We start from the raw sequence: 11,056 nt of genomic DNA on the forward strand, positions 1-11,056 counted from the left end.
GAGTATTGTCTGAGTTCTGTGTGACCATTGCAAGGAATTATCAAACCCAGCAGAGAAGTAGTGCCGTGGGAGGGATGGTTGGTGTCAGAATTAAATTAGAGGAGGTCGGATGCTGCTGCCACACCATTTTTAGAACAATTGATAGCCAGAACTGTCACATTAACACAAATTCGCTCATGTTACCCCTTTACAGTCGCACCCTCTCTTTGACCGTAACTTTTGGCAACACTTGATCTGTTTATCTATACTAATTTATCATTTGTAGAATTTTATAAAAATGGAATCAAAGCATATACCCTTTTGAAATTGGCTATTTGACCTTAAGCAAAGTCAACTTTAGTATCCATCCAAGTTGTTCTGTGTGTTTCAGTTTTATTGTTGAGTATTCATATATGGTATGGATGTACCACCATTTATCCATTCAACCATTGAAGGACATTAGAGTTTGTAATAAAGTCATAGTAGCGTCAGAGGTACTCTAACTTCACAAGGAGGGAAGAGAAAGTCAAGATCAGGATACGTCCAATGCTGATTCCTATGAGATGGAGGTCAGACATACCTGCACTCCAACCTTTTTAGCAGTTCTGACACCAGCTGTCCTCCCCACAATACACTGGTCTGTTGGGTTCTATAATTCGTTGCAGTGTCCACACAGAACTCACAGACCATACTCACAATTATGTGGTTTATTAGGGAAGTAACAGGCTACAATTCAGGATCAGGATCAACTTGGAAATAACTGGACACAACTCTGGATACAGTTCTTCAACCAGGACAGCTTTCAACCAAGACAGATCACAGTTTCTTTGTGGCTGTCCTCACAGGCAGGCCTCGTGCCTGCAGACAGGCCTTGTTCCCAGCTGTGCCCCCTGGGTCCCACTTGGTCTTGGCCTATGCCATTCTCAGGCAAGTGTTACAGCTCTTTAGCTCTGCCAACAAGTGCCCCAAGGCACCCCACTCAGCCAGCAAGCATCCTGCCCGAAGGCGCTCAGCTCTCTACCTCCGTGGGTCGGCAATCCCACTGCAGCTGTCTCGCACCAGTCTTATGGTTTGCTCGTGCTGCTACTGCGCCATCTTGCTCACCTCCAGAGTTACAGTTCTCTCTCTCTTTAGGATGGTCTCAGGGCAGAGACCATGGGTCCAAAGGATGTACTCCACTCCCGGCTCTTCTTGATGGTAGTGAGGTCCCCCTCAACCTCTGTGGAATTGCCTCTTTTAAGCCTAGCATGATGGTAAAACTGACCCAATCTCCTCAGTAGGCCACAGGCACCTTATTTGCATAGTAATTGACCAATTCCTGCAAGGGTTTTTACACGTTTGCATAGTAGACTAACCAATCCCTTTGCAAGACTGTGACCCAGCCAATTATTTTGGTAGAATTATAAACCTAAGGCCAGAAAGGCTATATATAAAGAGAAACAGTTGCACTGCAGAGTTGTTTCTGGGTTTTTTGTTTTTGCTTTTTACTGTTACAAATAATGATGCTATAAACATTCTTGTATAAGTGTAGTGTGTAAATATGAGTTTTCATTCCTCTAGGATAACTATTCAGTTCAAAATGTACTGATGCTATGTATTAGTTTTGCTTTTGATATTTAGAACTATGATCCATTTTGTGTTAGTTTTTATATATGGGATGAGGTTTAAAATTCATTTTCTTTGCCTTTGGTTTTCCCATTGTTCTTAAACTATTTGTTGAAAGCAACATCTTTTTTCCATTAAATTGTTTTTGTATATTTGTAAGAAAAAATCACTTGCCTGTGCATATGTGGGTCCATTTCTTGATTATTGTTTTGTTGATCTGTATGTCTCTGCTAATACCATACTATCATGATTATTGTAGACAGTTGAAAAATTGAGTATTAAGATTTCTCCAGCTTTATTTTTCTTTTTCAGAATTGTTTTATCTATCTTACTTCCTTTGCTTTTCCATATAAATTTTAGAATAAGCCTGCCTATACTGAATCTGGGACAAAGAACTCAGTTTGGCCTTCATCTTTGGTTCCTGAAAGTTAACTCATGAAATTTCCCGAGTGATCAAGGTGTCTTTGTTATTTGCAACTGCCAGGCAACACTTGAAATTTTGTGCAAATGTATAGTGGCTACACATTGTTATTAGCTAACCTCAGGAAGAAGGGGGCATGATTTAATCACACATTCAATGATCCAATCAATCATGAATATGCAGTGAAGCCCCAATCATGACTATATAATGAAGCCAATACAAGTCTTTCAAAATGGAAGTTATTTGGCTTCTTGATTGGTGAGAACATCTACTCTAAGGAGGGTCGTAGGTCCCTGGAGAGACAATGGAAGTTCGGTGCTGGAACCCCTCCCAGGACTCCTCCTGTGCATCTCTTCATTTGTATCCTTTCTGGTTATAATAAATAGGTAACTGTAAGTATACATTTAAAAAAAAAAAAGTCTACTGCCATTGAGCCAGGTCGGACTCATAACGACTCTATAGGACAGAGTAGAATTGCTCTATAGGGTTTCCAGGGCTGTACATTGTTACAGAAGCAGACTGCCATGTCTTTCTCACACAGTGGCTATTAGCCACTTTCTGTTAGCAGCTGAGCCATTCTAGGGAATTAATGAATGAACAGTGGCAGTGAGAGCCAGCAGAGGCTGGTGTCTGCCTATCTGGCAGTTTGAAGGACTGTGCCCTTTTAACTTGTGTGCCCTGACAACTTGGGGTGGCTAAATCAGAAGGGCTGCACAGGCAGCCAGTCTGGAGAGAAAGGGCTGGTAGGTCAGAAGTTAAGGGGGCTGAGGACCCCTGAGCTTGCAACTGGTACTCTAGCCCAGGGTGGCTGGGCATGAGAGAGTGTGTCGCTTGGGTGGCTAGTGACACAGGTGGAGAAACAGGAAGGTGAGGACTGGATCCATTTCCAGATGGGAATTGGAGTCATGCTGATCCTTAGCAATGAAGGTGGGACTTGCCCACTGGGTCCCTTGCTAAGTGCACCTACCAGAACTGTTTCAAGTTTATTGGAAGTGCATTAAATCTGTAACTCAATTTGGGGAGATTTGACATATTTACTATGTTGAGTCTTCCAACCTACAAATATGATTCTATCTTTCCATTTAGTTTGGTTTTCCTTGATTTCTTTTATCAGGTTGCTTGTTTTAGTTTATACAATATACATCCTGTCTTGTTAATCACTTGACTGCTAATCGAACAGTTGGTGTTTCTAACACACCCATTGGCACCGTGGGAAAAAGACTTGGCAATCTGCTTCTGGGAAGATTACAGCCAAGAAAACTTTATTGGGCAGTTCTGTTGTGTCATGTGGGGTTGCTAGGATTTCAAATCGACTTAGTGGCACACAATACAACATACTTAAGTATATCATATATTTGGAGCTATGCTAAATGTTACCTGTTCATTACAGTCTGCCCTCAGTATCTGCGGGTTCCGCATCTGGGGGTTCAAGAAACCGTAGATGGAAAATATTTGAAAAGAAAGGAAAGTTCCAAAAAGCAAAACTTGAATTTTCTGTGCCCCGAGTACTATGCTGAATGCACGTGAACGAAATGATGTGTAGGCATACCCTGATGTAGCCTCCTGCCGTTTCACAGATGCTCAGTCTCTCTTCAGCACTCGTTGTTTGAGATTGTTCTCGTTCGTTTGCTACTTGGGTGCACCCGTTGTTTCTGTGAAAAATGGCTCCCAAAAAGCAATTAAGCGGTCAAAGTAATCCCTCAAAGGCTAAGAGGGGGCATAAAATGCTATCTCTCGATGAGAAAAGAAAAATCTTAAATCTTTTGAAAAGCAGCATGTCGCTTGCTGAAGTGGGGTCATAAGGTCGGTAAGAACGAATTGAGCATTCACACAATAAAGCATTAAGAAGCTGAAATTCTTGGAAGTGTTAGTGCTGCCCCTACGATGGCAAAAATGGTCTCTCTGGTTCCCGATAAAGTAATTGCAAAGACTGAGAAAGCATTAAGTGTTAAGTGTAAGCGTTAACAACTATTCACATAGCATTTACATTGTGTTAGGTATTATAAGTAATCTAGAGATGATTTAAAGCATAGGGGAGGATGTGCATAGGTTGTATGCAAATACTACACCATATTATATAAGGGACTTGAGTCTACTCAGATTTTGGTGTGGGGGGGGTGCCCTGGAACCAATCCCCCACGGATACCAAGGGATGACTGTTATTAGTTTCCACTTGTTCACTGTTAGTCTACAGAAATACTATTGATTTTTGTTTTAACCCTGTACCCTGTGACTTTGATAAACTCATTTATTAGTCTAGGAGTTCTTTTATAGACTACTTGGGATTATATAAAAACCTGTTGCCAGAGAGTCAATTCTGACTCATAGCAACCCTATAGGACAGAGTAGAACTGCCCTATAGGGTTTCCAAGGAGCGGCTGCTGGATTCGAACTGCCGACATTTCGGTTAGCAGCCATAGCTCCTAACCACTATGCCACCAAAGCTCTTGGGATTATATAGGTACCTAGTATTATCTCTGAATCATGTTTTGTTTTCCAATGTTTTGTTTTTCTTTTATTTTCTTGCCATACTTCACTGCCTAGGACTTTCACTGTGTTGAATAGGAATGGTGAGAGTGCACATCCCAGTGATGTTCATAATTTCAGGGCAAAGAAGTCAATCTTTCACCATTAAATATGATGTTAGCAGGAGATTTTTTTGTACACGCTCTTCACTGGGTTAAAGAAATTCCCTTGCAATCCTCGTTGCTGAGAATTTTTTTCCCCCATGAATGGGTATTGCTCTGCTCCAGGCTCTTCTTTATGGTAGTGAGGTCCCTCTCAACCTCTGGGGGATTGGCCCTTATACTCAATTTCAAAGCATGGCCCTCCCAGCGAGACCACAAACTGACCAATCCCCTCAGTAGACTAGAATCACGCAATCTACACAGTAATCAACCAATTCCCACATGGTAACTTAATTCTATTTGTTGGTTTTACACACCCTATTTGCATAGTAAGATTGTTGCCTAGCCACTCATCTTGGCAGAACTATAAACCCAAGGCCAGAAAAGCCAAATATAAGAGAAACCCATTGCCCTGCAGTCCATTTCATCTAGTTTCAAATTTAAGGTTGGAAGTTGGAGTCCATCCAGAGTTACCTCAGAAGTCAAGGCCTGGCAATCTACTTCTAAAAAACTAGCTATAGAAAACCTTATAGAGCAGAGTTCTACTCTGACCCAAATGGGGTTGTGATTAGTTGGAGTCAACTAGGCAGCAACTGATGGTATCGATGGTGGTGGAATTTGTGTTGTCCTCAGGTGGGAGGGTGGTCTTGTGGAGGACTATTTCCAGTGGTACAGTTGGCTAGATTCTTTGAATTTACATAAGATGTACACATTAGAATTTTGCAAGACCAACTTCTTCATTGTGAATACCTTTTTTCACCAACATAAGTGGCAACAATATACGTGGACCTCACTAGATGGAATACATAGGAATCAAATCTACTACATCTGTGGAAAGAGACAATGGAAAACCTCGACATCATCAGTCAGAACAAGGCCATGAGCCGACTGTGGAACAGACCATCAGTTGCTCATGTGCAAGTTCAAGTTGAGACTGAAAAAAATTAGAACATGTCCACGAGAGGCAAAGTACTTACCCTGAGTATATCCCACCGGAATTTAGAGACCATCTCAAGAATAGATTTGATGCGATGAACACTAGTGACTGAAGACCAGACAAGTTGTGGAATGACATCAAGGGCATCATACATGAAGAAAGCAAGGGGCCATTAAAAAGACAGGAAAGAAAGAAAAGACCAAAAGGGATGTCAGAAAAGACTCTGAAACTTGCTCTTGAATGTCACGTAGCTAAAGCAAAAGGAAGAAATGGTGAAGTAAAATAACTGAAGATTTCAAAGAGCGGTTGGAGAAGATAAAGTATTATAATGACATGTGCAAAAAGCTGGAGATAGAAAACCAAAAGGGAAAAACACACTCGGCATTCCTAAAGCTGAAAGAACTGAAGAAAAAATTCAAGCCTCGAGTTGCAATACTGAAGGATTCTTCAGGGAAAATATTAAACGATGCAGGAAGCATCAAAAGAAGATGGAAGGAATACACAGAGTCATACCAAAAAGAATTGGTGGATGTTCAGCCATTTCAGGAAGTAGCATATAATCAGGAACCAATGGTACTGAAGGAAGAACTCCAAGCTTCAGTGAAAGCATTGGCGAAAAATAAGGCTCCAGGAATTGATGGCATATCAATTGACCTGTTTCAACAAACGGATGCAGTGCTGGAAGCGCTCACTTGTCTATGCCAAGAAATTTGGAAGACAGCTACCTGGCCAACTGACTGGAAGAGATCCATATTTATGCTTATTCCCAAGAAAGATGATCCAATTGAATGTGGAAATTACCGAATATCATTAATATCACACGCAAGTAAAATTCTGCTGAAGATCATTCAAAAGCGGTTGCAGCAGTACATCAACAGGGAACTGCCAGAAATTCAGGCTGGATTCAGAAGAGGACGTGGCACCAGATATTTCACTGCTGATGCCAGATGGATCATGACTGAAAGCAGAGAATACCAGAAAGATGTTTACCTGTGTTTTATTGATTACGCAAAGGCATTGGACTGTGTGGACCATAACAGATTACAGATAACATAGCAAAGAATGGGAATTCCAGAACACTTAATTGTGCTCATGAGGAACCTGTATTTAGACCAAGAGGCAGTTGTTCGAACAGAACAAGAGTGGTTTAAAGTCAAGAAAAGTGTGCGTCAGGGTTGTATCCTTTCACCATACTTATTCAATCTGTATGCTGAGCAAATAATCCAACAAGCTGTACTATATGAAGAAGAACGCGGCATCAAGACTGGAGGAAGACTCATTAACAACCTGCGGTAGAGAGATGACACAACCTTCCTTGTTGAAAGTGAAGAGGACTGGAAGCACTTACTAATGAAGATCAAAGACCACAGCCTTCAGTATGGATTACACCTCAACATAAAGAAAACAAAAATCCTTCAACTAGACCAATAAGCAACATCATGATAAACGGAGAAAAGATTGAAGTTGTCAAGGATTTCATATTTTACTTGGATCCACAATCAAAGCCCATGGAAGCAGCAGTCAGGAAATCAGACGAAGCATTGCATTGGGCAAATCTGCTGCAAAAGACCTCTTTAAAGTGTTAAAAAAGCAAAGAAGTCAACTTGAAGACTAAGGTGGGCATGGCCCAAGCCATAGTGGTTTCAATCACCTCACATGCATATGAAAGCTGGACAAGGAATAAGGAATACCAGAGAAGAATTGATGCCTTTGAATTATAGTGTTGGTGAAGAATATTGAGTATATCATGGACTGCCAAAAGAACGAACAAATCTTTCTTGGAAGTACAGTGAGAATGCTCATTAGAAGCAAGAATGGCAAGACTTCATTTCACATACTTTGGATGTGTTATTAGAAGGGACCAGTCCCTGGAGAAGGACATCATGCTTGGTAGAGGGTCAGTGAAAAAGAGGAGGACCCTCAATGAGATGGACTGACACAGCGGTTGCAACAATGGGCTCAAGCATAACAACGATAATGAGGATGGTGCAGGACTGGGCAGTGTTTTGTTCTGTTGTACATAGGGTGCTATGAGTCGGAACTGACTTGACAGTACCTAATAACAACAATATAACATGTGGTAGAACTAGTCACATTATAACTGGAGTTACATTAAGTATGTGCATTAAATGGAAGTATAATTGGAAAACAAAATACTCTATTATTTTCAGATCATATTATGATGTCTGTATATCAGATTTCTTACACTCCATGTAAAAATGGCATGGGGGCACTATCTGACCTCCTGTAACTTCACAAGGGGAAAGAGAATCAAGATCAACAACCCAAGGCTGATTCCTGTGAGGCAGAGGTCAGACAAACCTCCCTTCTCTGCCATCTTTACTAATTCTGACACCAACCGTCCTTCCTTACTTCTCTGCTGAGCTTGATAATTCATTGCAGTGGCCACGCAGAACTCACAGACCATACTCACAGTTATGGGATTTATTAGGGAAGTAACTGGTTACAATTCAGGTTCATGAATGCTCAGGATACAGTTCTTCCATCAGGCTAGCCTCTTCTCAACTCTGCCCACAGGCAGGCCTCTCTCTGGCCTCTTGGACTCTGCCCTGTTCGGCAAGTGTTACAAAGCTCTTTTGTGTCTCCCAATAAGTGCCTGAAGGCATCCCATACCGCCAGTAAGCCTTAGCCCAAAAGCGCTCAGCTGTAGCTCCTTGGGTTGACAAACCTGACTCCACTAAGTTCCTAGAGGCACCCTACTCCACCAGCAAGCCTGCTTCCTGAAAGCACTCAGTTTTCTCGCTCCATGGGCTGGGTCACACCAACTTCTGTTGGTCTCCTGATTCTGCTGCTGTTTCTCTACTGCTGCTTCTCACCATCTTCAGTGCTACAGCCTTCTCTCTCTTTCAGTCTGTCTCTTTCTGCTGGTTCCAGAAGCTTCTCAACACAGGGATCCCAGGTCCAAAAGATGTGCTCTACTCCTAGCTCTTCTTTCTTGGTTTTGGTGAGATTACCTCCTCCCTCTTCTGGGATGGCTCATTTTAAGCCTTGCAGGATGGCAATACTGACCAATCCCCTTGTTAGGGTTCCATAGACTTAATTTGCATGGTCCCACCTCCACAAGGTTGCCATGAATTTTACTTGCATTATTGGCAAGGTATCCAATTCCCTTGGATACTTTGGTGTGCCACAATTAGCCTATTCGTCTATTTCCACCCAATCACTTAGGTGGGAGTTACAAGACCATGGCCAGAAAGGCCACATAAAAGTGATCCATCCCATCACATTCCCCGTGCCAAGATTTGTTGTGCCTTTTTTTCTTTCATGTTTTATTGTGGTGTGATGAATCGCTTTTATGTAACTTTTCTCGACAAGGTCTTTTAACTCCCACAAAATGATTTGCTAGGACTATGCAAGTAAGGCATTCAACTGTGCAGATCATAACAAATTATGGATAACATTGCAAAAAATGGGAATTCCAGAACACTTAATTGTGCTCATGAGGAACCTGTATCTAGATCAAGAGGCAGTTGTTCGAACAGAACAAGGGGATACTACATGGTTTAAAGTCAGGAAAGGTGTGCATCATGGTTGTATCCTTTCACCATACTTATTCAATCTGTATGCTGAGCAGATAATCCAAGAAGCTGGACTATATGAAGAAAAACTTGGCATCAGGATTGGAGGAAGACTCATTAACAACCTGTGTTATGCAGATGACAAAACCTTGCTTGCTGAAAGTGAAGAGGACTGGAAGCACTTACTGATGAAGATCAAAGACCACAGCCTTCGGTATGAATTACACCTCAGCATAAAAAAAAGTCCTCACAATTGCACCAGTAAGCAACATCATGATAAACAGAGATAAGATTGAAGTTGTCAAGGATTTCATTTTACTTGCATCCACAATCACCACCAATGGAAGCAGCAGTCAAGAAATTAAAAGACTCATTGCAGTGGGCATATCTGCTGCAAAAGACCTCTTCACAGTGTTGAAAAGCAAAGATGTCAACTTGAAGGCTAAGGTGCGCTTGAACCAAGCCATGGTATTTTCAGTCACATCATATACATGTGAAAGGTAGACAATGAATAAGAAGCCTGGAGAAGAACTGAAGCCTTTGAATTGTGGTGTTGGCAAAGAATATTGAATATACTATGAACTGCCAAGAGAACGAACAAATCTGTCATGGAAGAAGTACAGCCAGAATGCTCCTTAGAAGCAAGGATGGTGAGACTATGTCTTACATACTTTGGACATGTTGTCAGGAGGGACCAGTCCCTAGAGGAGGTCATCATGCTTGGTAAAGTACAGTGTCATCGAAAAAGAGGAGGACCCTCAACAAGATGGATTGACACAGTGGCTACAACAATGGGCTCAAGCATAACCACGATTGTGAGGATGGCGCAGGACTGGGCAGTGTTTAGTTCCGTAGTGCATAGGGTCGCTATGAGTCGGAACCGACTCGACGACACCTAACAACAACAACATGCAAGTAAGGGGCTTGTGGCCCACCAAGGGGGATTGGACAGCTTGGTAACAACGAAAATAAGTGCATGGAATGCTTATGGGGGAGGGACCAAGCAAATAAGGTGTATGGAACCCTAATGAGAGGATTGGTCAGTTTTGCCATCCCACTAAGCTTAAAATGAGACATTCTATAGGTGGGAAGGGGGGACCTCACTGCCACCAAGAAAGAAGAGCCAGGAGCAGAGTGCATCCTTTTGACCCAGGGTCCCTGTTCCTAGAACCTCCTAGACACAGGAGACAAAGAGAGCCATAACACTGGAGATGGTAAGAATCATCAAGAAGCAGTGGCAGAGAAATGGCACTAGCAGAAACAGGAAACTGGCACAAGACAGCTTAGAGGGCTTCCAAGCCCACTGAGTGAGGTGGCTACAATGGGTGTGACGACCCACAGAGCGAGCGAGCTGAGTGCCTTTGGGCAGGAGTTTTCTTGGCAGAGTGGAGTGCCTCTGGACACTTAACGTCAGAGCTAAAAGAGCTTTGTATCACTTGCCCAAGCAGGGCCGAGGTCAACCTGAGCGTCTGAGGAGCTGAGAGAGGCATATGGCCAAGATGCTATCCTGACAACAGAAGTGTATCCTGAGTCCTTCTTGATTCTGAATTGTAACCTGTTTCTTTCCTAATATACCCCATAACTGTGAGTATGGTCTGTGAGTTGTGTGTGACCACTGTAACAAATTATGGGATCCAGCAGAGAAGTAGAGAGTACCTTGGAAGGGATGGCTGGTGTCCGAACTGGTAAAAAGGTTGGAGAGAGGAGGTCAGTTTGACCTCACCTGATAGGAATCAGTCTTGGGCTGATGTTGAATTTGATTCTCCCTCTTCCCCCTGGTGAAGTTAGAGGAAGTCCATCGCTGCCCTTGACATTTTTTTTATACTCAGACATCCTCTTTTATTTCTACTTACATGTAGGCTATAATTTTAGCAACTGTATTTGATGGACTTTTTTTCATTCTAAATTTTGTACTGTACAACAATTTATTTTTAACAACTTGATAACC

Source organism: Trichechus manatus, unplaced genomic scaffold (assembly GCF_000243295.1).
Source record: "Trichechus manatus latirostris isolate Lorelei unplaced genomic scaffold, TriManLat1.0 scaffold00087, whole genome shotgun sequence".
In the NCBI taxonomy this organism is placed as follows: domain Eukaryota; kingdom Metazoa; phylum Chordata; class Mammalia; order Sirenia; family Trichechidae; genus Trichechus; species Trichechus manatus.